Source organism: Spodoptera frugiperda, chromosome 3, assembly GCF_023101765.2.
Source record: "Spodoptera frugiperda isolate SF20-4 chromosome 3, AGI-APGP_CSIRO_Sfru_2.0, whole genome shotgun sequence".
NCBI lineage: Eukaryota > Metazoa > Arthropoda > Insecta > Lepidoptera > Noctuidae > Spodoptera > Spodoptera frugiperda.
This window is the reverse complement of record NC_064214.1, coordinates 11,860,059-11,877,415: the sequence shown is the minus strand read 5'-3', so window position 1 is coordinate 11,877,415 and position 17,357 is coordinate 11,860,059. Positions and strand designations below refer to the sequence as shown.

Sequence of the window (17,357 nt, the reverse complement as noted above, 5' to 3'; positions counted from 1 at the left end):
CTGCGACCACAATGCCGATGGAACTGCGCCGCCCCGTCTCGCAGAGATAACTATATTTAGTACTCGACACTCCGATAGCATGAATGGTACCGCCGGCTGTGCCATTTACACCCATACCGCATCATATAATATTGATGTCAGCTTTCCTCTTTTAAATATAACGCCTGATTATTTTTGCTCATGGCAACAACTCCAACTTAGGCCAAAGTTAACATATATTCACACGAATATTATGGTAATGTTTCTTTGTTCTGAACTTTCAATTCTAGGACAAAATGTTGGCGCAGACACAACTACTTCGATCGCCATGGAAGTCCATAATCAGGTCACGTATGAATGACCTTCGGCGCCAGGCTTCCTAGAAGCGCTAACTTTAATTACTGGTGCAAAGATCCTTGGCAAGCCGCTAATGTGAGTCGATTGTTCTACTTAACTCGGCCATAATGTGCGCCACTTTACAACTTTATTTTATGCCTCAGAGGATTTAGATTTGAAACCGTGTTCTTTTTTAAAGTAGGCTTGAATTCGAAACCTGGGTACTTTACAAGGGCTGAAAAAGCAATTTGTTATATGTTTATACAATTAACGAAGTACTTTTCCTTGTACAAGTCTGAATAATGGTGTCCATCGGCCGCGTCAGGCGGCGTGGAAAGCTCGGTGGCTAGTATCTGCGTTACGTCCAGAAATGACTGGTGTCTCCGGTGTAATGTCAATTGCGGATGGTGGTGGTCGTGCGAGGGAGGCACGGGGTGCCGGGTGCGGGGTCGCGGGGCGGGGGTCGTGCGGCGGCGCGGTATCGATGCGGGTGCGCGCGCAGTCCCGCGCCCCTCGCGTTCGATTTTCCCAGTCCGGGCGACGGTGGCGGCGCGTTGCATAACTGTGTAGCGGCACTCCGCGCGCGACCCCGCTCCGAGCGCCCGCCGCGAGCGCGCTACACGCGCTGATACGCGCAACGTCGCGCCCTTTACGTAACGCGCGACCACCGCGCGCACTCGCGCTCCTCTCCGCCTTACCGAGGATTACTGTTGCAGTGATACGCTGTTAGTGTGGCAGGATATCGTCGGCTGCAGCACGAGGACGTCGGAGCGGCCGGCCGCGGACCGCCGGTGCTGGTAGGTGTCGCCGCAGTGCGCGCGCTCCCCTTTGTCCGGGCGCGTGGTGGTGGCGGTTGCGGTCGCGTGCTGAATAATTGACGCGGAGGCTGTCCGGCGCGCGGCCGCTATCGACCTGGTCGCGTGACTGGCGCGTATTACCCGCCCGCGCCGCAAGGACGCCGCGCTGGCTGCGACACGGCCGCCAGCGGCGCCGCTGCCGCTACCGCCGCCACCGACCTGCCTCCTTACACTATGTTCCTCTATGCTATTGATTCTCCTGTAGGTACCTATAGGTAACCTATTTACAGCAGTGCTCGTTATTTACAACATACATGTCAGCCTTGAAGCCCGTCACCAGAAGGACCGCTTTACAATACGTCACCGCTGCGTCTTCCTAGGCTCGGAGAGAGTTTTGACCTCAACTGTGTTGGTTCATACATTGTTGTTCCTCAGTATGAAATTGACAGTTCGACAGATCGATATATTTTTGACGCAAAACGCTTGTAGTTCTAACAACAATCATTTCTTTCGACATAATGGTTATAATGGCGATTTACCTAGAATCGAAGTTTTCCATAAATGTTTAGGTTTATAAAGAACTTCAATGTTCAAATGAATCGATATGAGCAATAGTTTTTTCTTTACTGATTACGTAAAGGGAAAACTTAAGCTTCATGTAACATAATATTGACCCTTGGTACTTTGAAAGCTGAAATATTAGTTGACTTTGTAGCGCGAGCTTTGGCTACGGATTCGGATACAAACGATGTGCTACGATGTGCTACGTGTGTGCTACGTAGCATGACCGTAGACGTGCTACGCACAGGCGTAGCAGTAGCTACGGTTTTTTAGCTTTTACATAACATAACAGTATCTAAAATGCGTATAAATAGTACAATATTAGTTATTTTGCAAAACATGCAATAGAATTTGTGTTGCTTTATCAATAACAATAAATCCATAGGTTTCTCCAATACTTGGTATATAGATGCTACATTCTTCATTTTCTAGTATTTATTGTACCCTAAATGGTACACAAATACCTAGAAGATGGTCCTGATAAGTGACAAAAGTTATTTGCGCCAGTGCGCAAACGTTGACACATTAAGCATGCGTAGACTACGTTTATAACAAACCTAGGAACAGTCAATCCTGATTATGTAAAGGCTCTTTCCCTTTCCTTTTTCTTCAGTGAACTGTTTGTCTTGAGTTTATTGGTTTAAGTCTCTAACAGGACATTAAATATAGATTAATTTTTTATAGTTTAGGTACTTGATTGGTTTATAAATAGGTCAGTAACTAATGACTTTTTGTTAATCATTTGAATTTTCTTTTTCATTAGTATTTTGCTTAGATAATAGAAGTTATTAACAACTTCCGGTCTTTCTACACTTTTGAGTAATGTACACAAGTCTTAATTTGTGTATTATATATTTATGACTGTAAATGTCTTTGTGTTCTCCTATCTATATTAGGTACTACATCACTATCATTAATCTCTTATTAGGTGTTGAGGACACCGGCGTGGTGTAGTGAGGTAAAAAGGGTGGGAACCCTTCCTAGTCTTTATGAAGGTCCTTTTGATGAGTCATAAAAAACAAGGTACTTTCTAATTTGAAATAACCAATCCGCATTGAGCAAGCGTGGTGATTAATGCTCAAACCTTCTTAGTGTGAGTAGAGGCCTTTGGTCAGCAGTGGCCACTTATGTATAGGCTGTTGATGTAAGTTGATGTATATTAAGGTCATACAGACATTCTGTTGTCAATATTCCCGGAAGATATGCATATATTTATACATAAATTGGTTAATTACAATCCATGCATATAGATGAGACGGTTGTTAGCATATTCATGGTTTTGAATCATCACATATTTGGGGAAGGAAGCCGCGTTCTTGAGATGTGCTGACGATTCCTTAAAGCCTTGTCTCTTCCTTTGATTATCAGGTCTTAGTAGGAATTACAGATACCAGACTTCCTTTCTTTTCTTCATCTCTAATTATTTCTTCTGATTTATTTCGTTGTGGGATCCAAGACAGTTATTCATATCCCTGGAACGCGCCGGACTTCAGTGTTCTGGTGTTTTCATGCTTGTATCTACTGTAGATCCTGGCTTACAGGAGTTGCAGCGGTATGGGAGGTTGTGGCGGGCTTGTCCTAAAAAAGATACCAGATTTTATTTGAATGCGTATTTTAATTGTTACAATAGATTGGCTCTTATAAACTCTTTATACAAATATACAAGACAATCAGCGAATAAGGAAATGTAAAACATGTACCAAAGGAATAGTTGTTGGTCCCGTTATAGTTATCATTCAAAGTTATTATCAGCCTGTATAGTTTCACTTAGCACTTACCTATATGAGTAGGAATAATGTAGAGTTTTTTTAGTTGACATTTAGCTACGACTAATGACAGTACTAGTGACCTTAAATATTTATTTATATATTGCACAATGTACATACATAGAGCATACTACTAGTTAGTACAGTATATGACCCTGTTAAGGCGTAGCAATTTATCTGGTAACTGTTACTTTAACATCCTATGTAGACGATTTTAATCATGACGATTTCTTATCTTTGTAAGTTTACTAGAACTTTCACGACATGAAATCGAACCGCACCCAGCCAGAAATCAAGGCTATATTTTACATGCCCAAGGAACAGTCGTAAAAGTCGCGTTTCCACTTTCCACCGAGTTTGTCGTAAGCCAAGAAAGTACGAGGCAAATTCAATCATACTTGAACTGTATTTTGGTTCATTTTAGCTTTTTCGTAAACTCTGTTACGAGTACTTCGTAATAAGATGTTTGTTCCTAAAGACACCTTTGTGTTGAAAGTATTGTGGTCGATTTTCGAGTGTAACATTGGAATGAGTATAGTAATTAGTATGATAGTTATTCAGGCTAATTACACTCCATAGATTTTGTTCCCTAAATCTAGGTTTCATTTGAGGGTCATTTCATTTCGTGTTATGTCTGTTAGTCGTGACCAAAGGCCGGAGATTGTTCTAAATAGTAAAATATGATAATAAAAAAGGAGTCATTGTTTGTAGTTGTATGATATTCATAAAATATTGAGTTTCTGTGCCAACTATGGACTCTTTTGTATTCTAACATTTAAAAGACTAAAAGCGTTTATTTGCTAAAATGTTTCACTTTAAAACTTTAAGCTGCTTTTAAACACTCAAAGTTAATAAATAATTCTGTTAATTTGTTTATCCTCTTATCACCCATAAAGCAGCCCCTCTTTTCAAAATAATGATAGAAAATCTGCTCAAGGAAATTATAACTCAAAAATCATGTAATGAAGGGTTATTTTCAAACAAATCAACAACTTTAATTGGTATAACCTTTGATGTACTTAAGTATAGCTAGCTTTACTCTAAGTACATATTAATTATACCTTTCATGTATGGATATTTATAGGCTTTATTTGTCTACAAGTCATTCATCACTGATGTAATTTATGAATTCTTTCAAAAATAGTTTAAAATTTATATTCCATTCGTTAATAATGAAGACGACTGAACTTGTCTAAGTTCAGTCGTCTAAGGAATAAATAAGTCTTTATTTATTCCTTATATTTATGCGATGTTGTTATTCCTTTACTTACTTGCGGCAAAAAAATCTGGTTAATTCTTTTATAACTATCAAATTTTAATCATCAGTCGTAAAATATCAAAAAACAAGAATCAAATAACCAAAAATTGTGGTTGGATTTTCCATTTAATCGCAGACAAAATCTATACATTGTCAAATCTTTGCATAGACCCCTACATTATACCCCTTTACTTCATATTCTTGACTTCTCTTCCTTTAATTTTCATCTTCTCCGCATTTCTTCCGTTACAAGGAAAGACAAAAGCATTTCACTGTATGTAGACCTCTAAAACTTTTTGGATATTGCAAAAGTAACGTTACGCAGCAGTAATAAGAATTTATAGGTTTTGTTCAAAAGTCCGCACTCGTTTGACAAAAATCTTGCTGGGAAGTAAGACTACGGCAGATCTCGATTTAGGTAGATGTTGCAAATTACTTTTACATATAGAAATCTTTAGTGTAAAACTAAAGATTGTATAAACTAGAGAATGTAGTTATGTCTAAAGTAACTTAATTCATGTTAAATGGGACAGAACATTGTCAAATTATTAATAAATCCTATGCTTTTTATGTATAAGTCTTTTTAAACTAATCTACAGATTTCTTGAGGGCCATTCTCCTCAAAAGCCTCTTTGAAGGGTTCCCCGGAAAACAAAAAAGGCTTAGTGATTCTCGTACAATGTATAGTATAATCTTTTCTATTTTAAAGTCATTAAATCTAGATTACGTTTTTCTATTGTTAATGTCTGATTATTCAAAATTCTACTGATTAATTCGTTGTTGCAATTTAAATTTCCAGAACCGAACCAGGCATTGTTACATGTTTACTGTTCTAGGAACAATAGCAGACCTAGACTAGACACGTGCCTAGTTAATAGAATGCTCACTCCATTACATGGAAATGACATTTCTGGTAGAATGTGCGTGTGTTACACACATACATGTAACCCTTTGGGGATTGACACGACAGCGCTCATGTGTTTGTCTACATACGTACATACATACACACAAATAGTGGTGTAAACAAGCCACTGCCTAACAACAGTTTTCTCGTAGTAATTTCCCTTTTCATTTGTCGTATCGGTTCACTTTAATCCGCTCGTATCACGTGAGCGGTGTTTAACTGAAACCGACCGTGTGCGCGTGTGGATTACCTCACTCCCCCCTCCTTTGGAAAAATACTGTTATAAAGTTTTCTATGGAGAGTAATAGCTACCCAACCGCTTATAACAGGGGATAGATGGGTCAACGATGTTTAGAGGAAAAGGATGAAAAGATAAGTTAAAGAGAATTAGGATGGTAGGAAGGGGAATGAGAAAGGATAAGGATAGTTTTCGTAACAAACGTAGTGTAATAACAAATATAATAAACGTAGTAATACAAAAGACACTGATTATTGTTTCAGAATTCCGGGAAAGGAATTATTGGGCGGAGACTAAACATTCCAATATCTTAATATCAAAGGAATTAATTACGATACTAGCTAAATAGTTCGCCGTCCATTAGTTACCGAGAGTGATTTAAAGGCCATAATGTTATTATACTGCAATAAGCTGAACTGGGAAACTTTCACGGCATAAAACAGATTCTAAAGTTGCGAGTAGTCAACTGCTGTTCCAAAGTAATTAAAACGATACGCTGGAAGCCGTTAGCTGAGCACCAAGTCCTTTGACCACCGTGCTCCATGGCGCATTTAATTGTCGAAGCTTTGTGAACAGAAATTTTAATTAACGTTGACAATTTACGTTTCAAGAAAAGGAAAACAACTGAATACAAGTATCTTTATTTCCATAATACGGCATCAATTTCTGAAGGCTCTCTCGAGTTTATATAACCTTTTTGTGTAGCGCTGCGGCCAAATTCTATTTGTTACGACACGAAAACTAGCCTTCGTAGATTAGACCCGAGTCCCGAGTTAGATAGATCGAAATATATTTATTGTTGAGACCTTTTGAGCTGGGATACTTGGTCCGCTTTTATAAATATAATGAAGTGACTTAAACCTATATTATAGCTGTTGGTTTGTGGAATAAAAGGCAGAGGTTTTGTCGGTGAACGTTCGACTAATGAGCGTGGAAGGTTACATAGTTAATTTGTAATAATTTCCTTTGTTTTGTGTGTGATGGAATAATTTCATATTGCGTGCTTTGCTAATGGGTGCACGCTGTGGGTGAAACGAATTAAATCTATCTTTATTGATTTGTATTCGAATGTGATACTGTCATTATTACTTTTAAATGAGAGTTGTGGATAGATTATTATGCGGTTTTTGAAGCATGAAGGAACTTAGAAATTCAAGCCACGATAAGGCTTTAACGATTAACTTGTGCTACCAATTGTAATTATAATATTTAGAAAGAGAATGATAACTACGTTGTATTGTATTCCAACTTTCCTTTTCATGTTCCATTGTTCTTTAGATAAATGGTGTACTAGTTTTTGTAGATCCAATCGAATTAAATGCCAAGTTTGGCAGAGAATTTATAGTTCCGTTGCTAACTCCTACGCAAATAGTAGGCGCGTAAGTTTCATGCGGGTGTTTGACTTTACTGTTTGTATGTTATGAGAACCGTATATTATGTTTATGTTCAGTATATTATCAGTAACATATACAAAAGAAGATGTTAACTAATATTCGTACAAATAAGAGAAGGTTATAATAATATGCTTAAGTATCGTAACTTGAGGTGGATCATTTCAAAGGTTACACTGTCTACCAAGTTTGTTGTCTAACAAGGATCGTCTTAGCATTACTTAATGTTGTGTAAATTAAGATTTTTATATTGAAACCACAGAATTTATCTTCTTTGAAAGAAAGTTTGCCGTAACGCGTCAGACCATAAAGCATTCAGTCAAAGTTTAAAATTACATTACAATATCAAGTACCTAAGCTGAATTATCAGAAGCGTATCTCGTAAAATTTCCACCAAGCAAAAGAACGATGAAATTGCATTAAAATTTTTGTCAATTTCTTAAGATATTATCTTAATCCGATCCACGAATTCCGGAGTTAATGGCTATCTTTAATTAATTGAAATACCTCGTTGAAGTTTGTCGTTAACCGCCTTTTATTTTATCTCTTAATGACTGCTCTTGGTTATAATTTATGATCTGTGTAGTACGGATAATTTAGGGGTTGTTTTGAGACAAATTATACTATAGATGGTTATATTTATTTATGTGGCAAATCGTACCTAATCCGGGGGCCTAATGACACTTCGTACCACCGTACAAAGAGTTTAAACACGTATCACTTTGTATGTAATGATTTTCCTTATTATGTATTAAATAGGGTCTCTCTACACAGATATCACGTAACGATTTTCTGAAACCAACACCCATTTATGTAACAAGAATAAGGATTGTCTACAAAACGTAGAGAAAAAACGAAGCTATGAGAATTTGCCAGGCGCTTGGGGCGTACGCACAAAACGTTACATAACTTGAGTATAATCTATTCGTTCGTTCCAAATGTATCTGATTTTGTTTTTAGATGTTGTATATTCAGATACAGAAGTTATTAATGAATATGTAGATTAAGGATAACAAGAATCTTGGCCTATTTTGCGTATTGAACGTGGTAATTAAATTTTACTTGGTAACAACGCCACGAAATGTAATGCTCGTTGCTCACCGAAGGCGTAAGCTGTGTATAACAGCAATTGTTTTATGTTTGATTATTATTATTAGTTTAAGGTGAGTAAAAATCTGTTCATAATTTCTCAATACTTAGAACTCCTGTAGGGCAAGATTTATACGTACATACGGCAGGCAGGCAAAGACAATGGAACACCAATTCCTGCGAATCTTACACACCTCTTTCGCTTCATTAACAGTTATCAGTCTCTTCATTGCAATGAGAGAATAATCATCTAAACCACTATAATATATTCTATATATTATGTACCAATGAAATTATACAAAAATCTATTAGTTAAGTTAAAACGAATCAATTATCCTTTCTTTTACCCACTTGATGGACGGCGTAAAATTATTTACGCACGCCTAGATTAATACCTTATTTCACAACATATGTATAACAGTTCGAATGGTATTTTTAACCTGTTGTTATAACGAATAATACTTAGTTATATTAGTTGAGTGAATATACCCGTGTTAGTTCCCGCTGACGTAGGCACATCACATCACTTAAAAGGCGCGTATGTTAACCGTCACCCATCCATTTGTTGACCTCGCTACGTTTGCCACTCCATTTCTCTAACAAAGTTTGTTTTATTATTCAATTCCCTTGGTAAGTGCGTTAGGATATGTGGTACTTTCGATTCTTCGTTGGTATATACGGAAAAACGTGGTTCTTTTTAGTATGGATTCAAAAGACCTCATTGATTCAGTGGTTACAAGGCGTTTCAAACACGTTCACAAAGCGTTTTTTTAAGGGGGGAAAATCATTAAATGGCTTCTCCCGCCTTGGACGAGGCGAGGGGGAGTGTCAGACTCTTACTGACTAAAAACCACCCCGTTCCTATTCCTGCTTTTTGAGCCAGAGCCCCGGTAAATCCGCTAGGTAGTCCGCAGCTATATTTAGGTTTTTCGGTAATTTTATTGGCAAATATTAGTAGTAGCATAAAGTTTGGTATAATACTCACTCAATGTATGACAATAGACTAACCTTAAGTGTTGAGCCCCCAGTATTTCACTTACAATTTCCATTAAACAGAATTAGTAGGTCTCTAAATGATCTAAATCATACCATAACTAGAGATTCAACTCTGTGTGATCCACAAATTGTTGTTTCGAGTCTGGGTGTCATGTGTATGTTTGTAAACGCACCCACGACACAGGAGAAAATCCGATTGTGGGGCAACATTTTTTTATAAAAAAAAGATTCAACCGCTTTACAGAGTAATAAACCGTGATGTTATTTATTAGCAACGATGGTGTTATTCGATGAGAAATTGGAATAACATTTCATCTTGATGTACTTCGATGAGGGAAGGGTTGATAAGTATGAATATTGAGTACCGTGATTAATTGGGGGCTCGGAAAAACATGGAACGGCCTTGTTCGACCCGTTCGTTCCGATTTAAGAATTTTTCGTACGAAGTTTTTATGATGTTTGGTTATATTTTTTAGGTTTTGCAATTGTAGAGCTAATTCTTGTTAGGTGTACACTTTATACAGCTCATTACTCAACAATGTGCAATTTTTGACACATATTCACCCTATTCGTAATGAAACGAAAAAGCTATATTTTTTTTTTACTTAAAAAGTATGCTTGCTTGCTTTAGTTACTGGATTTTTTTAGAATGAGGCGGTTAAAAAAATTCAGTAACCATTAATGGGATTTAAAAATTCATTCAGTTTCCCGAGTTTTTCGTATGGTCATCAAGCGGCCGGCTCGAATAAATCAACCAATCAGAGCGCCGAACGCGCTCGATGACCACACGATTACTTTAAACGTAAAGCAAATACTATTTGAGTCTAATTAATTTCGATGGCTATGTTGCTTACTTGCTTTAAACAGAGAGGAGTGGAAGGAAGGTAGGAAGGCCTTTGCCCTGCAGTAGGACGATCATGGCTGAAATCTAAAACTAATCTAATGTTGCTTACATAGCATTTTAATTTTACACTAATACAATTCATAAACCTCATTGAGTTATTATTAGAATTGTTTCGAGAACCTTCCTAACTTGGGTACATTAACAGTATTGTCACATGACCTAATTACAATTTCAAGCAATGTAATACGTGGGTGTCGTTCTGCCTGCACGTGTAAGTGTGGTAAGGCAGGAGTTTCATATACATTGCTGCATGAGGCTAGAGATTGGACTTGTTGTGTTGAATGTAAGAAAAGGTGTAATTATAATTTACATAGGGATTTTACTTATGTATAAACCCAGAGATGGACTGGTAAAATTATAAATTGTTGGTTTTATGTATTAAAAATATAGACGGCCCTGGTGTTTTAGGAGTCTATGGCAGCAGTGATGGCTTGCCATCAGGTGATCCGTCGGCTCGTGTACCGGCTTATACCATAAAAAATAAAGTTATTATCAATTGTCATCAAATTGCATTCGAATTAACTTAACTACGGTTTGCTTAACCTGTTCTTTGTATTCTTAATCCATTAATATATTAAACTAAGAACTAAGTACCTACTTATAGAAGCAAGTTTAAGTTAAATACAGGAAAAGACTAACAAAACCCATAATAGAGACTTAACAAAAGATTTCCTTTAGAACTTATCAATCGGAAAGTTTCCAAAGTACACATGACTTAGATGAGTTTTTTATTGAAGGAAACCATTAATGATGGAATAATGAAGTATAATAGATTTACATTTAAAGTGGATACTTTAGCTATAAGTAAGTAAGTAAGTAATGCCTTGTTTACATTACGCTAGCATTTTAGTCGAGTAGCGAGTACATAGTAGCTCTTTCTCGCTTCTGTCCCAAAATCGAAGCGAGAGGAAATTACTAAATACTCGCTACTCGATTAAAATGCTAGCGCAGTGGGAACAAGGCATAAGCGTTTTTTACTTTTACTTTAGTGCTTGTTCAACCCAGATGTAAGTTCTTATCTATATCTTAAAAATCTTCATCCTTCTACTTAAAAAAATATTCTACATTTGGATTTTCTGCTGTAGGTTTCATGGGAATCCGAAGCTGCGGATGATCTATCGGGTTACCGGGGCTCCGTTTCGAAGCAGGAGTACGAATGGGTTGGATTTTAGCCAGTAAGAGTTTGATACTATCTCTCGCCTTATCTAATGCGAGAGGAGTCATTGGATGATATTCCCCTCTCAAAAAAAAGAGGTGTCATAGGTTCCTGTCACTCTAACATTACGTCTATTGCGTTGTTTATTACTTAATTTCAAATTAAACTGGAGTCAGTATCAGTAAGATAAATGTAAGTACATACCCTAGGGTAAAAGTCAGACAAAATTATGTAAAGCATGTCGGACATAATTAAAATTATATACCATCCTACACATTCCAATAAAAAAATTGTCCATTCTTCCTTTATAGAAAGGAGACTGTCACTCAAAAAGTAGATACATATATACCTACATAGATACTTATATACAATACTGACATGAATTTGATGGGAAATCTAATGGCTATTCAAGGGGGAAATTGCTATACATTTAGTTAACTGTACGGAAAATACGATCTTAAATTGAAGGGTTTACATCTCAATTTCGAACGACGAATTAGTTCCGGACTTTCTTTCGGTCTTTGAGTTTTTATAAATTCAAATTGTTTTCAGTATATTGGGGCCCTTTCTATGCGATCCGATCTATATTAAAGACAATATAATTATGGCTATACTATTCGCCGTTAACTACTCGGTACCAGTATCCTTAGTACGAGTTTGCTTTACATTGAACGAAAACGAAACAAGAGCGCGTTCGGCGCTCTGATTGGCCGGCGCGAATGAATCAACCAATGAGAGCTCCGACCGCGCTCTGGTTTCGTTTTTGTTCTATGTAAAGAAAACTCGTACTAAGGGTATAGTTACCTGAAACAAGGATGCGTAAAAAGGCACTTATTATGTTTTAAAATTACACTTACATTAAGCGCGTAATTCCAATATAAACCTACGCTACTTGATAACAAATCTGGCATAAATACATAGAATAACTTAATAGTTCACTACCCTTACCTATAGATTTTACAAATATCTTTGGTGATATGAAAATGGTGGCTTTGAAAACCTTACGTAGCTCTTTGTATCAATTCAATAGCGTTGATCTTTCGTCTATTATATACTATGCAATATATGGTTATTTGATAAAATGCTTCTGATATCTTCTCAATATAGATGGGTTTTCCCTTTAATATCAAAAGGGCATTCACTTTGATATACTGCAGAACACAGGATGTGCATATCCTGTTAGTTATTAATAAAGTTTTCGCTTTCATTTGCCAATCATAGTTCTTCTAGCTGTGTTGTCAATAAGTTGCTTGTGGTTAATTGTCCTATTTTGAATTAATAGAACTGAATAAAAATTCAATTGTTTTTACTTGTTTCAAAATTGGAAGTGGTGTTCTTCGTTTTTGTTTCTGTAAGTACATAGAACGTAGATAATATTACTTTTATAATTGAAAAAATATTAGGTAGGTACCTACATTTATAAAAGTACGAAAAATAATAAAAAAAACGAAACAGTGTGACGTCAATAGACAGCTAGAACGCTTACGTAGACATTATTAATACTTGGAAAGCAAAGTTTCTGCGGCGCTAACAAAAAGTTCGAAGAATTTTTGTCGCTAACGTCCTATGCTATTAGACCCACGCCGTCCAATCCTTGTTTCCAATTAAAACCTCGGTTATTGAGAGAATGAATACATTATCTTCCTGACTTTTATTCGTGGTAAAAGCTGAAAGCAATTTCGTTGAGAGGTGCCGTCATTGCGACCTCACGTATGTAAATGAGACCCCGGGTTATGGAGGAGTATCCAACTCGCTCGAGGAAGCCCAAGAGCCCGATTTTATAGCTTTTCTGTCAGGGCGTTTTTCATATACAACATATTAGGAGTGCAACAAACATGTTTTTTCGTGATATATGATGTTATTTGCTTATTGTGGTGTAATAAACATCAAATGGGACTCGTTGCGGAAGACTATCGTTTTGAGAGATTGAGGAATGACTCGTATAACATATTATGTCTGTTTTCTTCTTAGTAGATTGAGTTGTATTATTTTTGTTGGTTGTATCATAATATTAGTCCAATGCATGGGACATAGGTTAAACTTATAATGCTGCGGAGTAACTTGCGGGTTTACCGGGGCTCCGGCTCGAAAAGTAGAATTAGGAACGGGGTGGTTTTTGGTCAGTAAGAGTCTGACACTCCCTCTTGTCTCACTTAAGGCGGGAGAAGTCTTTAGATGATCTTTTCACCTTAAAAAAAAATTAAACTTCTAACAGGAAAAAGAATTATACCAATACCTATTGCTATTGCTCTTCACCGCTCATACTTACCATCAGTTGTCTGACAAACATGGTGAAGTCAAATAATACAATCAATAGTCATTACACGCATGACGTTACGGTAATTGTATGATAAGCATTCTTTATTCTCCACGTAGGAACTGGATAATGTCTTTGGCGGTTGGTCGGTCACGCGTTCTGCCTCGGCCGCCGCGGTACCCCTCCAAAAACGAGCGCCCTTGGCCTATATACTCGATCGGCATTGGGGTTCAACATTTTCCACATTGCCTTTACTTTATAGCAAGTCTCTTAGCTTGCCAACATTACAGATTTATCTTTCGGAAAAATCTCTTTTTTTTTCTAACTCTATTCATTACACGGCCTTGATGAAAGTCCGAGTTAGAGCCTACGTAATATATACGTCTGCAATCAAAGATTTTGTTGCTGATTTGATAGTTTCTAGACTGCTATGTTTCGAGTATGTTTTCTACATCGATTTAGGTTAAAGATTTTTTATTAAGACCATGGATGAATTGCCATGACTGGGTAAAAAGTGGATGTCCTATAAAACGCTGCCAAACCTTTGCAGTATAAAACAGTTTTAACGTTCTTGTTTGATAGCCTTGATAAAAGTCTGTACCTAAAACTAAAATGGAGACGTTCTTTATCAATTCGGCTATCGATTGGACAACTTGAAACAACAATCATTTTAACCTATATTTTTTTAAAGCTTTTATATAAATTACTTTGCGTTGTAAGTGGGTCACTATGAAAATACTCGTTCAGTAATAAAAGGGCCTTCTTACAGTCTGTCTAGATGTAAAGAAAGGGGGGATACAATGGGAGTAAAGAATATTAGCTCCACTATTCTTGGTCGTCGAATCTGTAAGTTAATCTTAATATTGCTTGTGGGAAAGCAGTATTACGTAAGTCAGCTCATTTTTACTTTGTTACTCCCTACTATTCAGGATCTTAGAGTGGACGTCATGTCAGAATTTTGAGCTTCACAACAAATCGCCGATTATGCGACTTCACTTGTCATGTGTCGCCACAAACGTAAATCATCACTGAAGAATGATATTATCATTGATATGCTTCTCAAGAACAAGAAACGAATATTTTCTTTTCGTAATGGCCTTAATGATATTTTGCAATATTCTGTCCTATTTCATAATCTACAATAATTTACACTAGCACAATTAGATTTAGATTTAGATTTCAGCCATGGTCGTCCCACTGCAGGGCAAAAGCCTCTCTACCCTCCTTCCACTCCTCTCTGTTTAAAGCTTTTTGCGGCGAATCCTTGTCATAGATGAACTTACTCAACGAATTCAAACTCGACACCAGCACAATACTGTTATGTAATCGTACAAACATTTCAAATTCCAGTTTAGAAACATAGCTTTATTAAATACTGTCTATACGGAACAGTAATGAAGTATTCGTTTTGCAGGACACAAAGTTCTGAAAAGCAGAAAACAGAACAAAATTCACACAGAGTAGAAAGTTAGTAAATCACTAAGCGTTATCGTGGCTCAAAACTGTTGGGAAAGTATTTATTCTGGTCTGTCGTCTGAGTACCGACTGAGAGGCCTTTGATATCGGATTCAATGTAAATAACTCTGCCAACTGAATTTACTGCAACTTTTGCTCTCATAATATTTCATATTTCTCCAAGTGTTTTAAAATAAAAACTGCTTTGTAGTGCTTTGATGTTTTCCAACGATAAAGTCGGTTTGTATGGAGTTGATCGCAAAGTTTTATTGAGTGCTGTGCTCCGGTCTTTTTACTGTTATTGTAAAGTTTGTGTAGATGTTTGTTGCTTGTTCATGTAAAAATGATTAAAGAGCTTATTCAAAATGTAATAGTATATGACGTACTAAAATCCGTTCTTCATAGAATTAGGCAGATAGTTTTTCCACAATTAACTACACTTATGAGAAATTCTACGTTTGATTACGTGAATTGTATGCCCCAAGAATTCTGACACTCCCTTTTGCCTCGCCCAGGGCGGGAGAAGTCATTGGATGATTTTCCCACCACAAACAAAAATTGTCCCAAGAATAGTTACGACAGAATGAATGACACTATTTCAGCACACCAAAATATATTCATTCACGTCACTTATACAAATGATAATGCTTCCAGCCTCATTTTTACACAGCCCACGCGTATTAAGAGAGGTATCGTAAATGTAAACAAAACACCTGCGTAAAAAGTAACGTGCAACATTCCCGCCCTCTGCGGGATAAAGTCAGGGGCTGTCATGGCCGGGTTATGTAAATTGCAAGTGGACACTTATGTGCTGGCGGCTGGGACGCCCTGAATAACTACACACAGGAAATACACGTTTATACGAAAAGGGCTTTTACAAAAATCTTTGAATGTTTTGACTTGAAATTTCTTCAAAAGAACATCTTTAAGATTCTCGTTTGAATTTTACTTTAAAATATGTTGTTTTAACTTTTCTTGTGTTGGTTTTGTTAATGACTGTATTTTTCAAACTTTTACTTTTTTTAATATTCGGGAGCTTGATGCCCGACATATTTGTACGCTTCCAGGCATAACACGGCGCTCTGTAACTAAATTAAAGAAGTTTGTCTTCATACCTGTGTTAGGAAATATTAGTAAACTTGATGTACTTACATAATAACCTACAGAACTTGAGCCTCTACTGGAAATTTAAAAATTTCGTCAAGTTTCTGTGCATTTATTGACGATCATAAAACCATTGACACAGTTAGGCATCTATTGCCATTTTTTTTAATTTCAATGCGACATTACCATCTATAACAATCAAATCTTAAACATATAATATACGGTACATATATAGACTAAGTAATAATACGAACTGTGATTAAAATGTTTATAACTTTAACATTAAAATTAACAGTAACAGTACATAAGAAAATAAATTGAAACTGACTTAACGCGTCGAAAAAATTGTCCTCATCGCTGCCATGAGGTAGAGCGCCCAAAAGACTGGCAGTATTACCACGTTGACACAGTAATTTTCTTTAATGTCCAGTTAAATCATGAAAAACGAACTTAACCTACATGGCCCGCCTATAAATTAATTTTGGAAAAACGGTGCCGGTAATTTTACACGCAGGTAAAAATACCTTTTGTTGGCAGCCAGATTCAAATTCAATCAACTTCTAATGAGGCGTAATTACGTATTGATTAGATTTTTAACTTGCAATTGAGGTTTATTTTTTTCAGATATGTTTACATGCATCCTTTCTCTTGTTTTTGAATGCTTTTTAGTGTTTACAGTCAGTAACATTAGATCATGGCGCTTGCAACAGTGCCGAAATATCGGAAACTCATAGACAGAAATAAACATGGTAAATATCCCGTCTTAAGTTCTAACGTTAGTGTTAGTGACCATGTCAGTTTAAAAACTTTTACAGTCAGTATTACGAGTACTTATATAAAATGTGCAAGCTTTCTGACATTCTTTTGAAATCAAAACCAACCCTTTTGTCTTTGTGTTCTCTTTATCTTTCGTCTTTAGATGTATAAAATATGAAAGAATGCAGTTTTCTCTTTATTCGGATAACATAAAATTTTTCAACTATCTGTTTGTAAATACACATCTTATATAAATGTTTACTCGCCTGTTCATATCACTGCATTACAATATTCTTCTATGTAAAATGAATTTTAGATGTTATATTTCATTGAAATTCATTAGTTAGGTATGTAATTTGTATTATTTAGTAACAATTATTGTAATTCAGGTTTATATTATCAACGGTTGA

General features: G+C 36.5%; 1 protein-coding gene across 36 annotated transcripts in view; it reads left to right on the top strand.

Moving 5' to 3' along the window:
* The first annotated feature begins 853 nt into the window (after nt 1-853).
* Nucleotides 854-17,357, top strand: part of LOC118273910 (sodium channel protein para) — a 104,734-nt gene continuing 88,230 nt past the window's right edge. For 12 of the 36 annotated variants that reach the window (XM_050706388.1, XM_050706543.1, XM_050706409.1 and 9 more), the window contains exon 1: nt 856-1,112. The gene's annotated coding sequence lies outside the window, so the exon portion shown is untranslated. Of the gene's footprint in view, nt 1,113-17,357 lie in introns of all 36 variants that reach the window. The other 24 variants (XM_050706491.1, XM_050706444.1, XM_050706412.1 and 21 more) reach the window with 4 other exon arrangements.